Source organism: Erinaceus europaeus, chromosome 4 (genome assembly GCF_950295315.1).
Source record: "Erinaceus europaeus chromosome 4, mEriEur2.1, whole genome shotgun sequence".
Lineage (NCBI taxonomy): Eukaryota > Metazoa > Chordata > Mammalia > Eulipotyphla > Erinaceidae > Erinaceus > Erinaceus europaeus.
In genome coordinates, this window is record NC_080165.1 from 43,365,896 (window position 1) to 43,389,449 (window position 23,554).

Genomic DNA, 23,554 nt, shown 5'->3' on the forward strand with positions numbered 1-23,554 from the left:
TCATTAACATCTCAATTCTGGGAAATGCTGGTCCAGACCTGAATCATTAAAGGAAAGGTATAGCACTCTGGGTGACCTTACAAGATCAAAATGTTATTTAGAGCAATTCCATTAGTCAGACCCATAAGCCTCAAAAAGCACACCCTTTAGGGATAACCTCTGATGGTAAAATAAGAAAATAAGAAAACAAACAAAAAATAAATAAACCCATACAGAATGTGAGGGAGAAAGAAGAAAAAGACTCATAATAAACTTGCTGCACTGTTTCTTCCACTCTCTGAAAGTCTCTGCTTTGCTTTCTGTTGTGGCGTATTAAATGGTTCTTGTCACTTTCCCATTTCCAGTGGAGTATAGTTGGAAGGAAGGGGAAAAGGGGAAAAGGAAGGGAAATGGTGTCAAATTTTCAGTGCAAGGTGAAATAAATTTATTCTTTGCTAAATAGTATTTAATAGAAATAATAATAACTGTAGGACTTATCTGGTAGTAATTAACAGTAATTTTTAATTAAATAATTGCCTCTTTTCTTAATCTTCAATGGGAAAAACAGCATATACATTTGTCCTATTTGTCCCTGCAGAAAATATTTCATAACCATTGCACTGTCTTTTACTTTATTACTATCCTATTGAATAAGAATTTGGACAGTAAAAATGTGTTTTTAGTAAACTTCTCACAGTCTATGCAGCTCTGTATTTGAGTTTCCTCATGTGGGATCATCTACCATCTATATGATTTATTTTTATTATGCTTCTACATAAATTGCTTTCCAGTGGAAATTGCTTTTCCACTGAGGAAAAAAAAAAAAAAACCACACACACAAAAAAAAAAACAAAACAGAGCAAATGAAAACAAGTCAAAACATAGACTATTCATGAGTAACAACTTTAGAGTATTCGTACTTACTTTAGAATGCCTAGGTACTCCTTATATACAGATATCCTCATTCCTGAAGAAATGAACTTCAGATTTAAGTCTATAATCATATTTTCTCTTATTTCTGGTAAAGTACCTTGTGATGCCTTCTTAATAGAGATGAGATATGCAAACTCTTCACTCTAGTCTCTGAAACAGCATGAAGTTGAATTAGTCTGACTATAATATTAAAGCTTCATGTGAGTTAGTGTTTCAGCAAAATATTTCAACAAAGAAAGGGACAAATATTTGCTTTTTTAAATTTCTTTATATGGGAATTAGTTTCACATTTGACAGTAAATACTATAGTTTCTATATGCATAACATTTCTCAGTTTTCCACATAGCAATATAATCCCCACTAGGTTCTCTGTCATCCTTTTAGGACCTGTACTCTCCCAGCCACCCACCCCAGAGTCTTTTACTTTGGTGCAATACATCAACTCCAGCTCAGGTTCTACTTGTGTTTTCTCTTCTGATCTTGTTTTTCAACTTCTGCCTATGAGTGAGATCACCCCATATTCATCCTTCTGTTTCTGACTTATTTCACTTAACACAATTTCTTCAAGCTTTATGCAAGATGGGCTGAAAATGGTGAAGTCACAATTTTTAATAGCTGAGTAGTATTCCATTGTGTGTATATATACCACAACTTGCTCAGCCACTCATCTGTTGTTGGACACCTGGATTGCTTCCAGGTTTTGGCTATTACAAATTGTGCTGCTATGAACATAGGTATCCACAAATCTTTTTGGATGCGTGTGTTGGGTTCCTTAAGAACAAATATTTCTAAGCATGACAAAACTACTGATTAAAGGTTGCAATAAACTCTGAAGGGGTGCAGAGCAGAACATGTCACTCTAAAATATCACTTTTTGCAATAAGGATTATTTAGAGCTAGATCAGAAAATATGATCTTTATTTATTGGATAGAGACAGCCAGAAACTGAGGGGGGGGAAAAGGGTTATAGAGAGGGGAGAAAGACAGAGAGACACCTACAGCCCTGCTTCACCACTCACAAAGATTTCCCCCTTCAGGTGGGGACCGGGGGGCTCACTAGAATTTTTTTTTTAAAAGAAACTAAAGATATAAGAAAACATCTAAAAATGAAGAATCTTTTTAAATGAATATACTTCATTTTTTAAAAAATTTAATTTACTTATTTATTGGATAGAGAGAGAGAGAAATTGAAACCCCCTACAGATAAGGAAAGGGGTTTTAATCCTGGTCCTTGCACATTATAACCTGTGCGCTCTACCAGGGGCTCCACTGCCCTGCTCCTAGAATTTCTCATTTTGAATAAGCCTACATTCAGTGTCCTAGGAGATGTGGTGATAAGAGTATTAGACTTAAAAGTAGGAGGTCCCAAGTTCTATTCTCAGCACTGCATGTGCCAAGAGTGACATTCTGGTTCTCTCTCTTGTTAATAAGCAAATAACTCCTTGATGTCGTTTTAAAGTGAAATCTACTACAGTACAAGTGAAATAAGGATAAAAAAGGATCTGTAATCACAAGGAATATCTCCATTTGTAGGAATATTGTCCTTTCTATACCAGGAAGCATATTAGGGCTATAAAGTCTCTAGAAATTTATCTCAGTTTTCGGAGGCTGGATGGTGGCACACCTGAACACACATGTTACAATGTGCAAGGACCTGGGTTCCAGCCCCTGATCCCACCTGCGGGGGGGGGGGGGGATGTCTTTGCGAATGATGAAGCAGTGTTGCAGGTGTCTCTCTTTCTCTCTCCTTCTCTATCACCCTCTTCCCTTTCAATTTCTGGCTGTCTCTATCCAATAAATAAAGATAATTAAAAGAAAAAATGAAAAAAAAAAAAAAAGAAATGTGGGGGTCAGGTGGTGGCGCAGTGGGTTAAGCGCATGTGACACAAAGCGCAAGGACCGGTGTAGGGATCCCGGTTCGAGCCCCGGCTCCCCGGTGTAGGGATCCCGGTTTGAGCCCCGGCTCCCCACCTGCAGGGGAATCGCTTCATGGGCGGTGAAGCAGGTCTGCAGGTGTCTATCTTTCTCTCCCCCTCTCTGTCTTCCCCTCCTCTCTCCATTTCTCTCTGTCCTATCCAACAACAAACAACATCAACAATGGCAACAATAATAACCACAACCAGGCTACAACAAGGGCAACAAAGGGGGGAAAAATGGCCTCCAGGAGCGGTGGATTCATGGTGCAGGCACCGAGCCCAGCAATAACCCTGGAGGAAAAAAAAAAAAGAAATGTATCTCACTTTTCCACAAGGGCAACAATTTATTTAAGCATAACAAATATATTCTCATTTACTAGGATTTTTCTGGTAACACTATATAACTGGCTTCCATTTTTTTCTTTTGTCTCTATTTGAAATTGGTATTTAAGGAACTGGGGCATTTTGTGAAGTTACTTGGTTTCCTGTGTTTCCCTCATGTATATAGGGGGTATATAAGTTATTAAACTTCAGTTTGTTTTTCTCCTGCTAATCTGTCTTTTATTCTGAGGGGACTTCAACTAAGAACACAGAAGGGTAAAAGGAAAGTTATTTTTCCTTTTTTCAGTTTGACATGTTATCATGAGTCCTGGTGAAACATAGTTGTTCTGGGCCCTACAGATGATATCTTGGAAAATTCACAGAAGGTATGAAAAGTAAGCATTCTTACCAAAGTCAGCTCTTTCTGTTGATATCTCTGGAATTTTCAGTCAGAAGAGTAAGGGAAATTTTTATTTTTCCCTTACAAATATAGACAAACATGTAGAATGAACACATGGGGTCTCTGGGACTTTGCTTGTATTTCTTGTTGCTTCTCCTCTTGATGCCCTACCCTGTGATACTGCCATGGCTGACCTCAACTAAATCAATGCAACCAGTGTCACCATGCCACATTTCACTTTGGACTGTATCTAGAAATGCCAAGCCTGAGATATCAACCTTCCAACTCCAATAAACTGATGAGTACTTTCTTAACACATGGAGATACCTAGTTCCATTTCAAATGGCATGTTCCCTAGCCAAGTTGTAGACCCTACATATAGACGAGGGCCTAGGGGTACACATGTACTCCTATGGATACGCATTTATCCATAAGTTAGGGGCAACAATATACCTCAAAATGAAAGTGCTCAATAGTCTGCTGTAATTAGATTTAGACTTGGTAAGCTCAGCAATCAAGTACAATGACTTAAAGAAGACACCATCAAGTATCTAATAAAATATTTACTATTTAGAACTAAACAGTCTCCTCTCTTACTCCCTACTTCACTTCTCTATATCAATTCATCTACTCAATTAACTACACAAAAAAGTAAGAGATATCTTACTTTTACTCTTCGGACAGCAGTAGCATTAATGTTACCTCTTTGATAATCTTAAAAAAAAACACTATATACAATTTGCTAAGAGACATAGTGGCAAAAGTATATATACAACTAAAGTATATATACAACTAAAAGTATATATACAATTATTGTACCCTATGACAGTCTCTATTATAATCATCAAACAAGTAAAATACAGTGAAAGTTAAGTTTAACTTGATTCCACTTTAACCCTAAATCTATTCCCTCCCTAACTTGAGGCCAGACCACATAAGCCTAATACAACAAATGACACTCAATGCCTTAAAAACTGGGAGAAAGTCTAGGCTTGTCAGATAAAGCAAAGGCTACAACATCTGGATAAGGGTAAGAGATTGACTCATTTAATGATTTTTTTTTTTTTTTTTGGTCAATATTATGCCATTCCATCTTTTAGGGCTTTAGTCATGGAATCCTTGGATTCCCACACAAATATGATGGGTCTTTACCTCTAATAGATCCCTCTTTCCACCTACACTGGTCACTTCCAACAGGAACATCATCATAAGCCCTTTTGTGGGCTTCTTCAGGACCTTGCCTTCACTACAAAGAGGCAATGGTAGGCACTGCCCCACTCTGAAGGGAGGTTGGGTCGTCCTACTCTGCCACTTGAGGAAGACTGGTCCTGAAATGAGTGCAACCTAGAATATTCCCAGCTGTGACCATGGACTGTGAGCTCAGACTGACAGGGACTCAGAGGTTACACAGACTCCTGTATTAAATAGGAATATATACGGCCTTAGGTCAGATTAGTGAATTATACAGTTAATTGTATTTATATACTTTCCTCATGTTTGGAAACTACTTTCTGCCCTATTCTAGATTTCTAGCCCTATTCTAAACTCTGAAACTATCCTCCCAGACAAAATTTTAGTCCACTTGCATGTTAGCTATCAGGTTCAGGCAAAAATTACTAAAGCCATGGGCCCCTTGGAACATACCTCAAATAGACTTCCTAGTTTTTACAAGCAATTACAGAAGCCAGAATTCCCATCTTAAGCCCCCTCCCATCCTCACCAAAGAATTTTAAAATCTTGTAAATCAATATTAAATCACTAATTAAAAATTTTAAGTATAGCTTATTCTTGAAGTGCTATCTCTCACCTTGTGTTTCTCCAAACACAAAATAAAAGGACAATGTGACTTTGAAAAAAAAAATCCAGTGGGGCTGGGGGTATGGACCACTCTGCCAATGTCCATGTCCAGTGGAGAAGCAATTACAGAAGCCATATCTTCCCCCTTCTACATCCCATCAATAATTTTGTTTCAGTGGGACTGGGTGGTGTCATACCTGGTTATATAAGGACTTGGGTTTGAGTCCTTGGTCCCCACCTTTAGGGGGAAAGCTTTGAGATTCTGGCTGTCTTTCTGTCTTGAATAATAAATAAATGAAGAAAATAAAAAATTAAAACTAAGAATTTTGGTACTTACTCCCAGAGGGATAGAGAGTAGGGAAGATTCAAATGGAGGGGATGGATCAGAGAACCCTGGTGGTGGGAACTGTATGGAATTGTACCCCTGTTATCTTACAATCTTAAAATCATTATCAAATTACTAATAAAAATTTAAGTAAATAAATAAGTTAACTAAAAATAAAGTGTAAAAAACACTTAAAATATGCCTATGGATATAGAAAAATAATCATCTCCTAGGTCCAAGTGTATATTTTTAAACCCTACATGACCTGCCTATGTTAATCTTATAATAGTGGAGCTAGGGGAGCAGAGGGTTCAAAGCAACCCAATTGTTTCAAAATCCTATTTAAGCCCACTTGACAGTGGGTTCAGTGCTTTTCCTTGGAAGGCTTTCTTGGCTGTTTTTCATTACTTGAAATAAATATATATTTTATGTCTTATACCTGAAAATTCTTATTCCAGCTTCATGAAAGTCACTTACAATTAGACAGTTATAATAATGATTCTCCTCAAGTGGATTAAATGGGAACTACTTGAAAATTGAACAAATAAATATCTTCCTTCATAAAAAATCTTGAAAAAAAAGAAACAGAACTGGAAATATCACATTCCCAGATCTTAAACTGTATTATAAGGCCATTGTAATCAAAACTGCCTGGTACTGGAACAAAAATAGATACACGGATCAGTGGAATAGAAATGAAAGCCCAGAAATCCACCCCCCCACACACACAGACACACCAAAGAACATCTAATCTTTGGTAAGGGGGGGTGCCCTAACTGTTAAATGGAGAAAGGAGGGCATCTTCAATATGTAGTGATGGGAAAATCGGAATGAAAGGTGCAGAAGATTGAAACTGAGCCACTATAACTCACCAGAAACAAAAGTAAACTCCAGAGGGATCAGGGACCTAGATGTTAAACCAGAACCTATCAAATACTTAGAGGGAAATATTGGTGGAACTATTTTCCAAATAAAACTCATGGGCATCTTAGGTGTCTTAGCATTTAGTTGTTGTTGGTTAAAGTAAATAATTGGGGCGAGTGACTTAGATAGATATAAATGGAATAAAAGTTCTTAGGTATTGGCTAATGAACTAAGTAACAGAGGTCACTTCCTGGAAGGTATGGGGTGGCTATCTTTTGATAATTTGAAAAGGAGGAATTTGAGCAGAAGATAGCTCACCTGGTAGAATGCATGCCTTGCCACTTATATGACCCAGGTTTGAGTCCCAGAACCACATAGGAATACCAGGACAGTGGGAGCAAATTCCAGCACTGTTCTCTCTCTTGCTCCCCATATATGTAATAGTAATTGTGCATACAGTATAATTTGAGGGTTTATAATAGGAAAGTTGAAGTAGCCTATTTACTATTTTCAGTGTTAAAAATTATGCTTTTCAGTGTACTCATTTTATGATGAGGGCTTTAGGTTTGAGTTGTGAAATTTTTATTAAAATACTTGATAGATACATTAATACAGAACTAAGCCAAAGGCAGCATTCAGTTTTTGGTGTAATTGTTATCATTTCTCTACTTCCCTTTTTTATTTTACTTTTACCTCTTTCTTAATATAAATACATCAGAAGGTATTAAAAACTTGATAAGTTCTACCATTTATAAATTAAATTCACTAACATCTTACCTCTTCACAGCAATGCCTAACACTAAATAAATGGTAAACTATGTTAAAAGAGTTTGTTACTTTGTTTAATATTAGACCATGTCAGTTGATTCAACACTTTTGCATTATCCTGAATTCCTGAGGACATTCATGTCTTTAGTCATATTGGTCATCTATGTAGTTGATATTACCTTGAAATATTTCCTAGTACAATTCCTAGTACATAATAATCTTTAACAAAGTCTGTTTGATAATAGTTGAAAAAATGTATAAAATAATTTTATGTACTATTTCTTCCTTAGACTATGAATAAGGTTTTAACCTAGGTATATCTTCTTGTAACTTCCTCAAACTGCTGGTTATATTTATTATTAAGGCCACCTCAGGATTTATGATACATAAAATCAACTTGAAGGTCCAATATAACGTTGTATTAGCAATGGGGGTCACTGACTTTAATGGAAAATTAAATAAGAGAGGAATTAGGTAATGGAAAATATTTTGATTATAATAGGGCCAGTGGTAAATTTGGTGTATAGTAAAATTAGTGGATTATATTCTTAACTAAAGAACAATAATACTTGCTTTTTTAAATGTTTGCTACATTTTTGGCACAATACCAGGTTAAGGGAAATAAAGACAATATACTTCCCTACTTTGAGGGAGGTGGATGATAGAAAGCTTATAAAACATAAACAGTACCTATACCAATGCAGGGTATTGCTTTGCAGTTGTGTATTAGGGTAAATTTCAGATTGCATTCTGCAGATCAACATGCAAGAGTTCAGATATTTATCCTTAATCTAAGATATGTGAAGCTTGTTCAAAATAAATGTGCAAAGAATGCAACATTAGATAGTCATGAGAAGTAAACACTATTAGATTCTGGCCAATGTTTTGGATTTGTCATGCAACCTCTCTGCTTCACCATAAAGACCATTCATCTGAGTTACACAGTAAGCTGTGCTTACACAAGAATCATCTGACTATTTTACAAAAATGGAAACAATGTCAATATGAGATCGCTGATGTTTTTACTCTTGCTAATGATACAGGATAGTACCAGAAGATGATGTTACTGGTCAAATATCAGTGTATTATGAATTTTAAAGGTAGATCTGTGATTGTTTTTTAAATGATATTACTTTGTTTCCAGCTGGCATGCTTGATCTGAGTTGGCTTTTATTTTGAAACTGGCAGATTCAGAATAATGCCAGATTATTACTAGATATTATTTCTAGGTTGGGATTTTGGTGACATAATATAGCCTGAATGTTTGACATTTATTTCTTTCCCATATTAATTTTACCCTCTCTTACTGACATGAAAGATAAAGAACAAAATTAAACTAAAATTTTATTATAATAACTATTAATATTACATAGTTAATATTAGCTCAGATGATGAAGCATAATGATTAAAATTACTATTTACATAGTGCTTTTTCTTCAGGAACATACAAAGATGTTTTTAAAAAAGATTATTAGATTGATAGTCCTCCAAAGGTATAGTATAGCTTTAGGCAAACTGTTGTACTGAAGTTCAAAAGGTGCATGCAATATTTTGGGTCTTCTTGATTATTGTAGTTTGATTCTTTTAAAAAAGTGTTCATTCATTCATTCATTTGTTTATTCAGTGGAACAGAATTAGGGAGCATTACTCTGGCACGTAAGATGTTCAGGACCAAATTCAGAATCTCAAGCTTGAGAGTTCAATGTTTTATCCATTGAGTCTCCTCATGGGCCACTATAGGTAGTTTATTAAAAAGCAAGAGTACTCGGAATAAGGATCCTGGTTTGAGCCTCTGGCTCCCCTCCTGCAGGGGGAGTTGCTTCATAAATGTTGAAGCAGGTCTGCAGGTGTCTATCTTTTTCTCCTCTCTGTCTTCCCTTCCTAGCCAACTGAATCCACATGGATCCCAGTCACTTTCAAAGCAAGCAACAAGCAGACATCAGGCTCAACCTGACGCTGTTGACTGGCTACGGAAGAAGGGCAAACGCTAGAAGAAGAAGAGGAGGACCTCGTGGGGGTTGTGTTGTGTGGAAATGTTATGTATGTACAAACTACTGTATTTTACTGTTGACTATAAACCATTAGTCCCCCAGTAAATATAAAAAATACAAAAAATGTTTCAGTTTTTTTGTTTGTTTTTTTTTTTTTAGCATGCATGGCAGGCATATTGGTAAGGAGAGTGACAAGTCACAGTAATTGGTAAGATTGTAAATTTTTAAAATTTAAATATGCTGGTAAGGTTATGAATAAACCTGTGTATTCATATTACATTTAGTATTTTCAGATACTAAATGTTTCACCAAAGGTCACTTTTGTGGGAGGTGTTAATAAGTTCCATTCAGGACAAATTCTGTCTTTACCACATTTCCATAAATTATCATTATCCCTCAGATAGTCCTTTTCAAATTGAATTTTATGCTATTTGCTACATGTGAGGAAGGCTGTTTGTAATTAAAAAAGCTTACACTCGTGGTCCAGGAGGTGGCGCAGTGTCTAAGGCACTAGACTCTCAAGCATGAGGTCCCAAGTTCGATCCCCGGCAGCACATGTACCAGAGTGATGGCTGGTTCTTTCTCTCGCCTCCTATCTTTCTCATGAATAAATAAATAAATAAATAATTAAAAAAAAAGGTTACACAGTCCAAATCAAGTAGGAAGTACTAAACATGATGACTAGTGACCAGGGAGTTTTCTTAGAGGTTAATTCTACTTTTGTATGTGATCACTGACACCACATGAAAGCAACAAGGACAATGGAGTATAACTCCATTAACAGTGAATCCGTATTTTATACCATTTCTCTAACTAAAATTCTTTAAAATTGTGATTATATGCCTTATTATTACAATTTAACCTTTCTCTTCCTTTAGTCTATATCAGCCCATGTAGGTTCATGACTACGTAACTGAGTATAAAGATCTACTTATCCTTGTAAATTCCTGTAGCTGAAGGAAGAGGGTGGTAAAGACTGATTTCTTTTTTTTTTTAATTCTTCCCTGATTTATTTATTTATTTAAAAATATTTATTTATTTATTCCCTTTTTGTTGTCCTTGTTTTATTGCTGTAATTATTATTGTTGTTGTTGATGTTGTTGTTGTTGGATAGGACAGAGAGAAATGGAGAGAGAAGGGGAAGACAGAGAAGGGGAGAAAAAGATGCCTGCAGACCTGAGACCTGCTTCATCACTTGTGAAGCAATTCTTCTGCAGGTTGGGGGGGGGTGGGTGGGCTGGAACCGGGATCCTTATGCCGGTCCTTGGGCTTTGTGCCACCCGCGCTTAACCCACTGCGCTATGGCCTGACACCCTGATTTTATTTTTTTATCGTGTGACTTTTAAAAAAATAAATTTTGACTTGTTAGTTGTCATTCTAGGATATATCCAGTTTATATACTTCTGGTCTGGTAACAGTATTAAATCCAATACATATTAGCAGGGGAAGTGAATATCCAGGTATCCAGAATCTTGAGAACACAAATGTTTTACCCAAGTCTAGTGGGATAGGTGTGAGGGGACAGTCTTTTCCTATACTCATGTTTATGTTCACATGACAAAACATCTGATTTAAATAGGATCACATTTTCATATTTCCTACTCTAATGATAAGACATGCAGTACAAACATTTCCAAAGCTTATGTCAAAAAGTGTTATGCCAATGTTTTCATCTAAATATTTGATTATTTCTGACCTAACATCTAAATCTTCGAATCGTTTGGAATTTAGTTTTGTATGTGGTGAAATGTGGTGGTACAGTTTCACCCTTCTTCACATTTCAACCCAATTTTCCCAACAATACCATTTGTTGAAGGGCCTCTCCTTTCTTCATTTAATGTCTTGCCACCCCCTCCTGCCCCCTCAGGAAAACAGCTTGGACAAATATTTCATAAACATGGCATAGAGTAAGCAGATGGACAGGGTAGTCTCAAAGTGAGCCCAACATGCTAGGGATGAGACCCCAGGCAACTGCTCAGAACTGATGTCCAGAGGCCAGTGACTTCTCCAAGGTCAAGAGCTGACCTTTGCTTCACAGCTGTTGTTCTTCCTCAACCTCATCCCATCAGGCCAGTGGCTCTCAGTACAGGTGTAATGAAGCTACACTTTATCTACTTATTATTTTTTAAGTTTACACTGCTCTAGTTTTAAGGAAGGTCTTGTATCAAAACAAACAAAAAAGCTTTCAAACTTTCAAACTGACAAAAAGGTGAAATTTCTGGGATTTAGAAACAGATTATTTCAAAGTGCAAAATTACTTGGCCATGGTTATTTTTTTTTCTATTTTCCATAATCTCTGGGATCAATTAACAATGAGTACCAAGGTACTATTGTATTTGTTGTCAGCATGAAAACATTGAGTTCTTGTGTCTTGTATTATTACCATATCCCATCTTCTTTTGTTGTGACACTTAAGTGTGGAAGATAAGCATAAAGTGCTATATCCCCCAAACACAAATCAGATTCCAACGTTTGAAAAGAAGTAATATTCTGGTTGAAAATCAAGCTAGATAGGAAACATTAATCAAAACAAAAACAGACAAAAAAAGAAATATGTCTAAGTGGTCAAAATTAGTATTTTCAATCTATCCTAAGTGCATTTTCGTGGTGGTTCAAAATTATCTAATTCTTGTGTGCTCCCAGGTGATTGATTGGTGTTTCAGATCAGAAGAAGAAGTAGCTACAAAACAAATCTTTTCTTTTTTCAAAAATCCCAAAGTACTGATTACTGTATGTATGTATATATATATATATATATATATATATATGAATATATATATATATTCATAGGTATAGCACAAGAATAGCTACTTAAATTACATTTCTGTTATGTCTGTTTATTCAATCACTTTCCAATCCTGGACTAAGGGATATTTACTTTGAAGTTGATATTATGACCATCATGAACAACTGTTAAGTAAAGGCAAAACTGCAACTACCTAGGTTATGTGTACTTAGTCAACATTTTAGCTGAAAAGAGAGAGAAATATTTAGATATATTTTAATCACTGGCTTTTGATATGCTATTCATATTTTCCTATTCATTAATTTGTACACATAAGTAGAAAGTCTGTCACTTTCCACAATACATAGACACAGTGATATTTTGTTATGCAGATTACATTTTTGGAAGCTGTTTGGCAACTCTCTCAGTTTGAAAGTGTAAGTCCAGATTTTTAAAATTTAGGTGATTTTCCTATTCAATAACCCTCGTAACACTGGTAACTTTTTTCTTCTGATATTCAAACAGATTTTTTACAAAATGATCTAAGTAAAAACAAAAACAAACAAAACAAGAAAGAAAAACATGTTGATCATTTTTCTAGAAATAAGAAGCATTTCTCTGTTAAATGTTTCATTACAATAAAGCAGATTTTCTCCATTTACCTAATGAGACTTTAGCAGTTTGGAATTTCTGAATTATATTATGTTTGGTAACTTCCTATTGCATTAGTGAATTTCCATTCGGTTATAAAAATTTCCTGTTAAAGCACCATTATTTCTATGACAACAAGGCAAAGCATAATCTGATTATGTAGCTGCTTTTATTGTAACTGTAGCTAATGTGATAATATACACCGTATTATTACAGAAGTGCTTTGTGGTATTTTTATTTTTACTTTTACAGAAGGGCAGATAGTCTCAGAGAAAGAGCAACAATAGAGACAAGGAAAATTGGAACAAATCAAGAAAATGTGTCCTTAAAAACGTTGATCTCATAGTTGTATAATGAAATTTATTCTCCTGGAAAGATTAAAGAAAGTATAAGGGCATTCCTCCCCCAGCTTCCCCCCCTTTTTTTTTTTTTTGTAACAACTCAGGAAGATATAGTTTGCGTTTGAAATTAGAAATCATCTGGTCAAACCAGGATGAGTTCATTAGACCAAACTTGTTATCTCATTTAGACTGAATTCATTTCTAAGTTCTTATTTATTTATTTATTTATTTAGTTTTTGAGAGAGATGCAGACAGAGAGAGAGAGAGAGAGAGAGAGAGAGAAAGAAATACCAGACTACTGCCCAGCTCTGGCTTATGGTGACATGGGGGACTGAACCTTGGACTTAGGAGCCTCAGGTATGAGAGTCTCTTTGCATAACCATTATGCTATCTACACCCCCCCCCTATTTCTAAGCTCTTAATTCCTATATATTTGTGGAGTTTCTGAGTTTAACTGCTATGCTAGATTCTATAAGATACAATGGTGAAAGGACCATGATCCCTATCCTTAAGTGGCTTGTGTAATTTAATAGTTGCAACACAATGTAGTAAGAGATGTATAAGTTAATATCTATAATGCAATACAATAAATGCTATATAAGAGATGACAAGATATCTTGAAAGATGACAAGGTATCTTGAAAGGTGACAAGATGGAGATGGCTGAGGTAGCAAGCAGTGTGTTGAATAGAAGGTAGGAGAAGGTGGCTGGTAGGAGTTTGAGCATAGGAACTGGAGTTGACAATTTAAGGTTAGATTTGAAGGATGTAACAGGTTCTGAAAAATATTCTGGACTTTACTCCACAGGTGGGTTTGGCAAGGTGGTCACAAAGGTAGAGGGGGAAGTACATAAAAGAGAAGCAATGATAATTTAAATCTGAGTTTTAGAAAGATATCTATGTGAATAGTGTATAGGATAGAAGAGGAACAATGAACAAATGGGAGGAGGAAAATTAGTGGTAGGATGTGAATTTCAACTAAAGTTGCCCACTAAATTTATCTGAGGAGCCAAAGAATTTATAAATGCGTTTATGTTAAAATCAATTTAATTTCCCTTTCAGATCTTCTAAGTCAGCTTCTGTTGATGAGTGGGATCATCCCATACTCATCTTTATCTTTCTGACTTAGTTCACTTAACATAATTCCTTCTAGCTGGCTAGGCTTCCCTGGATTGAAGACCCCACCAATGTGTCCTGGAGCTCAGCTTCCCCAGAGACACACCCTACTAGGGAAAGAGAGAGGCAGACTGGGGGTATGGACCGACCAGTCAACGCCCATGTTCAGCGGGGAAGCAATTACAGAAGCCAGACCTTCTACCTTCTGCAACCCTCAACGACCCTGGGTCCATGCTCCCAGAGGGATAGAGAATGGGAAAACTACCATGGGAGGGGGTGGGTTATGGGGATTGGGTGTTGGGAATTGTGTGGAGTTGTACCCCTCCTACCTTATGCTTTTGTTCACTAATCCTTTCTTAAATAAAAAATTAAAAAAAAATCAATTTAATTGTTGAGGGGTAAGTGGGATTCAAAAGAACTGAATGATTAGGTAACAAGCAGATCCCATTAACTGGTACAGAAAAAAAAAAGTAACTAATGTGTTTGTTTTAGGACATATTAAATTTGTAAATATGGGTATTGTAAAATACCCAAGGATAATTGTCAAGAAGGCTGGAAAATTATGTACTTGGAACTTGGGAAAATTACTAAACTGCTGAATTCTCAGCGTACCTGCAGCAGCTGGGATTTGGGAAACAAGAGATAGCTGAAGGAGAAATGAAGGAAGTGGATGAGAGAGTTGAAAGTGAAACTGTGGGAACACTGACATTTAGAGGGCATACAAAGAATTAATGAAGAAAAATAATAAATTATCAGAGGGAAAGAAGGAGAAAAAACAAAAAAGGAAAAAGGCCAAACATTCTAGATTGGAAATTCCAGATATGTCAGAGGACCCAGAGAAAGTAAGGAAAATAAAGACTAGAAAGTGCTCAGGAGGCACAATTGAGAGTAATCAGAGACTGGATGCAAAATTGTCCCTCCACCTTTTACATGTATGGTAACAAAAGAATGGAAAGAGATGGATTGGGGTAATAAAAATTCCAAGGGCTGTGGTAGATAGCATAATGTTTGTTCAGAGAGGCCCTCATGCCTGAGGTTCTAGAGTCTCAGGTTCAGTCCTCCACACTACTATAAACCAGAGCTGAGCAGTGCTCTGGTAAAATAATAATAATAATACTAATAATAGTAATAATATTAACAATTTATCTGGAAACTTGTGCAAGCACATATGCTGAGAATGAGAAAGAAATGCAAAGAAAGAATAGTATAAGAACAAGCCTTGGACTTGAAAAAGGGTAGTTATGATATGGCATGGAATGGAAAACTTATATATGTGAGATTTACATATGATAGAGTTTTTTTGCTCTATAAAATCAGACTCATTCCACATCTACATGTGAGTTTGCTTCTGTGGACATAGACTGCCTCACCCCACATTAATAATCTTATGAATGTGTATAGTCAATCATATTAATTTCTTTTCTTTTGTATAATTCTTTTTATTTGGATAGGACAGAGAAAAATTGAGAGGGGTGGGGGAGAAAATAAGGGAGAGAGGGAGACTCCTGCAGACCTGCTTAATCACTTATAAAATGTTTGTCCTGCAGGTGGGGAGCAGAGTCTCCAACCCAGGTCCTTGCACATGGTAATGTATACACTTGACCAGGTGTGCTATGAACCAGCCCTCAAGTTTCTAATGAGGCATATCCATGATAATCACAAACCCATCAACAATGTCACAATTAAGTCCACAAAACCAAAACCTTTGAACATGTACTGTTTTTCTTTCTTTCCGGGGTAGGTGGGTGGCAGGTGGTGGTAGTAGTGGCAGTGCTATATCATCTTAGCGTACAAGAGATAAGAACAGAGTTTCAGTTAACAGCTGGGCGGTAGCGCAGCAGGTTAAGCACACGTGGTGCAAAGCGCAAGGACTGCTTAAGGATCCCTGTTTGAGCTTCCGGCTCCCCACCTGCAGGGTAGTCACTTCACAAGCTGTGAAGCAGGTCTGCCGGTGCCTATCTTTCTCTCCCCCTCTCTGTCTTCCCCTCCTCTCTCCATTTCTCTCTGTCCTATCCAACAATGATGACATCAACAATAACAACAACAACTACAACAAGGGCAACAAAAGGGAATAAGTAAATAAATAAATATTAAAAGAAAAGATTCAATTAACAGATAATATTACTACTTTAAGTTTTATTCCACCCAAAGCATAGCAAAAAAAGAGGCAAAACAAACATATTCCTATGATGTTCATGAAAACAAATTTGTAAAATATCATTCTCTATACTCACTCTATACCTATAGCTATAATCCTAGATGGAAACTGCGAAATGTTACTGAACATGGTACTCTGAGGCACTGAAAAAATAACAAGTCATTAAAAAGAAAAATCTAATTGTGTTTAGTTTCTTCCATAGAAGAGTGAAGCGTTTAAAGAAGATTTTCAATGGGGTTAAAATGCAAAATATTTCGATTTCAGAAGAAGCAGAAAATAAAATTTACCAGGAATATTCATATCTTTTATTCTCTAATCATTTCATTTAATTTAAATCTGTGCATAGAAATAGCAAGTATTTAGAGGTTGTTTTTATTCTACCAAAGGGAAGTAGTTACAAGTACAAAAAATATATATATATATAGTGGGGAGGGATTTTGTCATTGGACATACATCTTTCAAAATGATTGTCCAATTTATGAAGAATTATAAATTTATTGCAAAAGAGACACACTGACATTCTAAATCAGTACACATAAGACAATTCTCACCTGTTAGGGTTTTTCTTTGGGAAACAGTGTGCTTGATTCCAGGCACCTGTAAGACCTGCATCACTTCTGACTGCACCACCACTTTGTTCTCAGACGAATAAGATACTCATAGTTATTTATTTATTTTTTTGTTTAGGTCTAAGACTTGGGTGCAAAGAGATAAATACTTTAAGAAGCAATTTTCAACTTAGATATTGCTACAGTTTTATTAATTTAGATATTAGTCCTTACATATATCAACTGTCAAATTTAGGTATTTTGGCCCATTGAAGAATGATTTCAAGATTTTATAAAGTATATTGTAAGCCCATATGATACATCCAAATTATATAATTTTTGTTTCTAAGCAGATATGTATATGCATAACTATAACTCTTGGAAATTCATTCTCCTAATTTGGTATAACAATACCTGTCTTTATCATGGGGTAATTAGGATGGATTAATATTAATATACATGAAAGCCAGGTGGCCAGTGGTGGCACACTCTGTTGTGCGTACATTATACCATGCACAAGGACCCAGGTTCAAGCTCCAATATCTTTCTTTCTCCCTCACTCTCTCCCCTTTTATCTCCGTTTCTCTGTCTGGTGGATATTATATAGTTGCACTGCATTTTTTTTTTTAAAATACATAGTCTTTATTATGTTGAGGAATAGTCTTTCTTCTTAATTTTTTTTAAAATTTCATTATTGGGGGAATTAATGTTTTACATTCAAAAGTAAATACAATAGTTTGTACATGCACAACATTTCTCAGTTTTCTATATAACAATACAACCCCCACTAGGCCCTCTGTCATCCTTTTTGGACCTGTACTCTTCTCCCCACCCACCCCAGAGTCTTTTACTTTAGTGCAATATAACAACTCTAGTACAGGTTCCACTTGTGTTTTCTCTTCCGATCTTATTTTTCAACTTCTGCCTGAGAGTGAGATCATCCCATATTCATCCTTATGTATCTGACTTATTTCACTTAACATGATTTCTTCAAGCTCAATCCAGGTGTAGCATAGAGTATGTTGTTCATCCTCCCTTCAGAGGATGGAACATTCTCTATTGTTGTTGATCTAAATTGAGGGCAAGGTCCTATGGGGGGCCCACAAAGGGGTCTATTTTGTTGTTCTGATAGAGATGACCAGTAACAATGTTTTCCAATATTTCTTCTTGTTGGTTACCCATTCTATATAGCATGTTATTAGGTCCCTCTCTCAGTACTTTTCAAATTGCTTATCACTCTTGTCTTGATTGACTTGTGTCTAAATAGGGTACTTCAAGAGTTCACAGTTGTGGACATTAACAGTTGTTTCAATATTTTTTCAATCCCTGAGTTGAAGCACCCTGGCTGTTAAAGCCTCTTTTGTTCTTTTTCTTCCCTGTAGGCTATAGAAGCCTAGGGCTTTTAAACTAAGTAGGCTTCTCAGCTTAATTACTCCCTCCTGACAAAGAGATAAAGCAGGGTGTGGGAGAGATAGCACAGTGGTTATTCAAAGAGACTCTCACACCTCAAGGATCCAAAGCCCCGTGCTCAATTTATTCTCTGCCAAGCTGGCCAGTACTGCTGGGCCCTGTGAGTTTCTAAACAAGTCCTGTTTATAGTCTGTAGGTTCTGAGGCTCACCATGTTCTCATCAGGAGAACAATGTAGAATGGCTCCCACTATGTATAGCCCCACTAATAGGCCACCAAGGTGTAGCTCTTCTGCTGAGTTTCCTGGTCAGTTCTCTGTTTCCAGATGTCAGCACAGGGCCTCCCCACTGCTGCTCCAGAGTCTGAGGTTAGGAGCAATAGAGACTTATAGTTGCATTTGGTGAGTCTTAGGGGAGTCCTCTCCTCCCTTCAGCAGTCTTTTTGTTGGTAAAACAGACTGGAGGGGATGCTCCAACTGGCAAACTGCTGGACTGTCACCAACCACCCAATCTCTCCTTAGGCTTCTCTGTGTCCACGAGCCACACATGTTTGCCCTCACCAGTGATTTGGTGGGTTCCTGAAGTCGTTCTAGTCCTGCCTTGTTGCAGTCCCAGGTGATCTCTTTTGATATTCTCAGTTGACCCAGTAGAGGAAAGGAGAGAAACACAGCTGCTGCTGCTCAGTAGCCCTGCCTCCCCAGAAATCAACACTTACTTCTCCCCAGAAGTATTAAGTTGTACTACATCTTAATTTAGATGAGTCAATTTCAAGAGCTTAACAGTCACATGCAACTGTAGTGGATACAATATTGGACAATACAATACTATGTATATATAGGAGTGATCCAGGGCTCAGTCTTGGATCTTTTTTACTTCTTGTTAATACTCTTTCTCAATAACCTGGTCAAGTATAAATTAGATATATTCAGCCATTCAATACATATTCATTGGTCACTTGAATATGTGTTAAGTCTAACCCCAAGAGAATCAATTTTTTTAAATAATTTTTTTATTATCTTCATTTATTTATTGGATAGAGACAACCAGAAATTGAGAGGAGGAGGGAAGACAGAGAGGTAGAGGGACAGAGAGATACCTGAAGACCTGCTTCACCACTCACAAAGATTTCCCCCTGCAGGTGGGAACCAGGGGCTTGAACTCAGTCCCTTGTGCATTGTAACATGTGCACTCAACCAGGTGCACCACCACCCGTCTCTAAGAATCATTTTTTTAGAAAGAAGAATAAATGGTAAACATGGTAACATGCACATTTAAATTTAAATTAAATGAAATAGAAATTCAAATTTTCATTATGGTCACACTATTCAGAGACGCCCCATCCCACTTCTTTTTCATCTTTTGCACTTTGACTTTACTACTGTGCAGCTGGAGAACTCATTATTTCCCGTGCTACCAAAGCTTCCCAGGGACTTCATACCTCTATGAATCTACCACTTCTGGTGGAACTTCTTTTGATTTTTTCAGATAAGCAGTGAAAGGGAGAGAAAGAGAGAAGTACAGCCAAAAAGGAGAGATATCACAGAATTTCCTCACTATTTGTGAAATCATCTTAGAATGGCGCTACCACCTGGTGACTGGGAGCTAAAACTCATGTCTTCACACATGGCAAAGGGTGCATTCTGGGTGAGCTATCTGCCTACCCTGCTGTTCAGTATTCTTGAGTTCCATCTTCAGCTCTCCAGTTCCGATATTTCAAGTTGTTTGTCTTCATTTTTACCTATCTTGTACATATAAAGAGTCCATACTTACTATCTCAAATCAAGGGGTCATTCTTGACTCCTGTCTTTTTATCTATCCATCCCACCTATACCTATAAGTTCCAATCTATTAACAGGTTGATTTGTTTGTACTTTCAAAGTCTAGCCAAATTATGACCAGCTCTTAGGATCATCACCATTTCTGTTGTATCATCTCACAAGCTGGAAGACTGAGATAGCTTCTGATTTAGTGTTTCCAACCCTTACTATACATTAAAATCACCTGTGAGTTTAGAAAAAAAAAATCTCTAGGAGCAGGTGCAACTAGGGTAGAGAACCACTCTGATTCTTTCTGTCCTCCTTTCTCCCCAAAGTTTAATTCTCACCTAGGCTAATAACCTTCCTAAATAATTGATCATCTCATGTCATTCTCTTGTTCTAATAACCTTATGACCAGTCATTGTTTTAAAAATTTGAAAAAATTTGCTGATTTATGGGGTGCTTATTATGTTCATGGGGCTATACTTACTCAATCCTGTGGGTAGCTCTCTGCAATGAGCAGAATATTCCCATTTTGTGGATGAGAATATTGTAATTTATGAAGACTAAATAATTTGATTAGGGCTATCAATTTAGTTAATACATGAAGCTAGAATTGGCACCTGGATCAAGGTGAGACAGAAATCCTTCTGACTCTTGGAAAGAACACACACACACACCTTGTAGCAATGTAACAAATACTGGGAAAGAAATAAAGTAAATGGCTATTGGTGCTTTTTTGAGGCTTGTTAAATATTATTATTCAGCTTATGATGTGGAAAAGTTAAAACTCATCTTCTATCCAGTATAGCTATGGGTCATTTTTGCCCATTGGAGAACTTAAGTGGTTTCTTGAATTCTTTTTTTTTTTTTTTTTGGTGAGCTACTTGTGCAACATGCAACTCTAGCTTAAAGAATTCCATCTCCTAGCAGCTACCAGGGTTACTTGTAGTCTCAATGATTCTCTTTTCAAGAGAGACAAAAATCTCCTAAATTTGTAACACAGTCCAGCGATGCATGAGCAGCCTTTGTCAAATCGAGTGTGTGTGTTGGGGGAGGGGGGCATGATGGGGTGGAAGGAAAATAAAAATACCAGTTCTCTGCAATGTCTCCTAGGACTAGTGAAAAATCCTAATACTGACTACAGTAAAATCATTTAAAAATCAAAGCACCTTTGAATCATGTTAGCAATGAGATTAAAATGAGAAGTGGTGAAACAAAAATCATTATATTCTTCAAATCTACCAGCATCTTATCCCTTCCAGCTCTGCTCTCCAGGTTAATGATGCTCTAGATATTCTCCTTGGAATGATTTCCTTGTGGCTCACTGCAGATCTTTGTGTTCAGGTTGTATGAAAAGATAGAAGAATGTATGGCTTTTCTGTATTATTTCCTTTATTCCCCCCAAATAGGCTGATGGTAGGTTGGAGCCCAACCTCTTTTTTTTTTTTTCCTTTTTTCTTTATTTATTTTATTTCCTTTTGTTGCCCTTGTTGTTTTATTGTTGTAGTTACTACTGATGTCATTGTTGTTGGATAGGACAGAGAGAAATGGAGAGAGTAAGGGAAGGCAGAGAGGGGGAGAGAAAGACAGACACCTACAGACCTGCTTCACCACCTGTGAAGCGACTCCCCTGCATGTGGGGAGCCAGGGGCTCGAACCGGTATCTTTACACAGATCCTAGCGCTTTGTGTCACGTGCGCTTAACACACTGCGCTACCACCCGACCTCCGTGTTTTTATTTTTTAATCACTCTAAGATGAATGCGCATAAATATGCTTACATTGGTGGCCCTGACTAGACAGGCTGCATCTGGGTGCTTAAGGAGATCAAGTTCAAAGTGAGCCATGGTATTTAAAAAATGAGACATACATTTCTAAACTAAAGCTCGGGTACACACACACACACACACACACACACACACACACACACACACACACACACACACACACAGGTTTCTCATCTTGTATGTTCCCTGGGTAAAGGGACATGACCCTCAGGGTGAGCTGTCACCAGCAAGCCTTGCTCCCACATCTTCGACCCCCCCCCCAACACACACACATATACACACCCTGAGTGAGGAAGCCCTGCTTATTCAGTCTTCAGAGGCATTTCTGCATTCTTCTCCCACCAGATTACAGACTTTGGTGGTTCTCCTTCCTCTCAACGCCTCTGCCAAGGGTAGTGAAGGGTGGGGGTAGATGGGAGCTGCTGAGTGCCTAGACCTAGGCCCAGATGGCGGAGCAGCCCAGAACAGGGACATTTTCTCAGGCTTTCAAAAGAGCACTTTCTTTCCTGCCTAATATTTAGCTCCTTCAAATGCAAATGGAGAGGTTTCAGCTCCAAGGTTAGCATAACAATTATGGGAAAGCTTTAAATCTGATGCGTTTGTTTACATGATGAAAGGCGGACTGGATCGGAAAGCTTGGAGGCCCTGGCTTTTCAGCAACTATTTTCTAACTAGTGAACTGCAAGTCAATTTTAGATCACAAAGAAAAACAATTTATATCGCGGCACAGGCTAATTTTGGAGGGAGTTCTACATTATTGTGTGAGTGTGTGTGTGTGTGTGTGTGTGTGTGTGTGTGGTAATTGCTGCTGAAATAGTGATTCCTCCACCCCCTTTTCATCTTTCACTTTGGTGTGAGTAATTGGTGTTGGTGATAGGGAGATCTTCAATACTGGGGACTGGGGAACTGGGGCTACCACAGGTAGAGAATTTCTCAGAGACTTGGGATTTCAACAGAGAAAAAGGCAAGGAGTATCTTTTGGCTGCCCTGTTAAAGAAGTTAAATTTCTTTTCTATTTGGCTTAACTATTTGGTGTCTCGAAAAGCTTTCTGATCCAGCTTGCCTTTCATGTAGTTTGGAGAGTGATTGATTGATTGATTGATGCAAATCACAGGGAGACTACAGGGAAATGACATTCTCGCCTTTTAAAAGTATTCATTCCTGGTCCCTGACAGTGAGATCCAGAATAGGACCTTTGGAGGATGTTTGAGAAAAAGACTTGGAGGGTGCATGGAAAAAGTCTACTGTGAAGACCTGCTGTTGAACAAGAAAGAAAATTCAAACCTGATTTTTAAAATTCACATTTAAAAACTGCCTTTTCCATTTTTATTCTTTAGAACTTTTTTTAATGGTTTGTGTTTTTCTTTTCCCTTTCTTTCTTTCTCTCTTTCTTCCTCTTTCTTTCTTTCTTTCTCTCTCTCTCCCTTTCTTTCTTTCTTTCTTTCTTTCTTTCTTTCTTTCTTTCTTTCTTTCTTTCTTCCTTTTTTAATTGAGTATCCATTAGTAGTCGGGCTTCCATGAGTGGCTGTGACCAGGGAGAAGGGAGAGAGTACTAGGCAGTGCGGGTAGGGGTCATCTTCATAACATTCCATTTACACACAGAACTAAGGAGCACAGAGTCACTATTGTGGTTAGAAGTTGGCAGCAAGGGAAGGAGGAACAGGTAGGGAGTTGGGGGCTTTGTTTAAAAAAAAATGCAGACCCCTCTCCAAACTGAAGGGGCCTGGGGGAACTTGGTCAGTTTCAACCCACAGAGGACCTGGAATGTG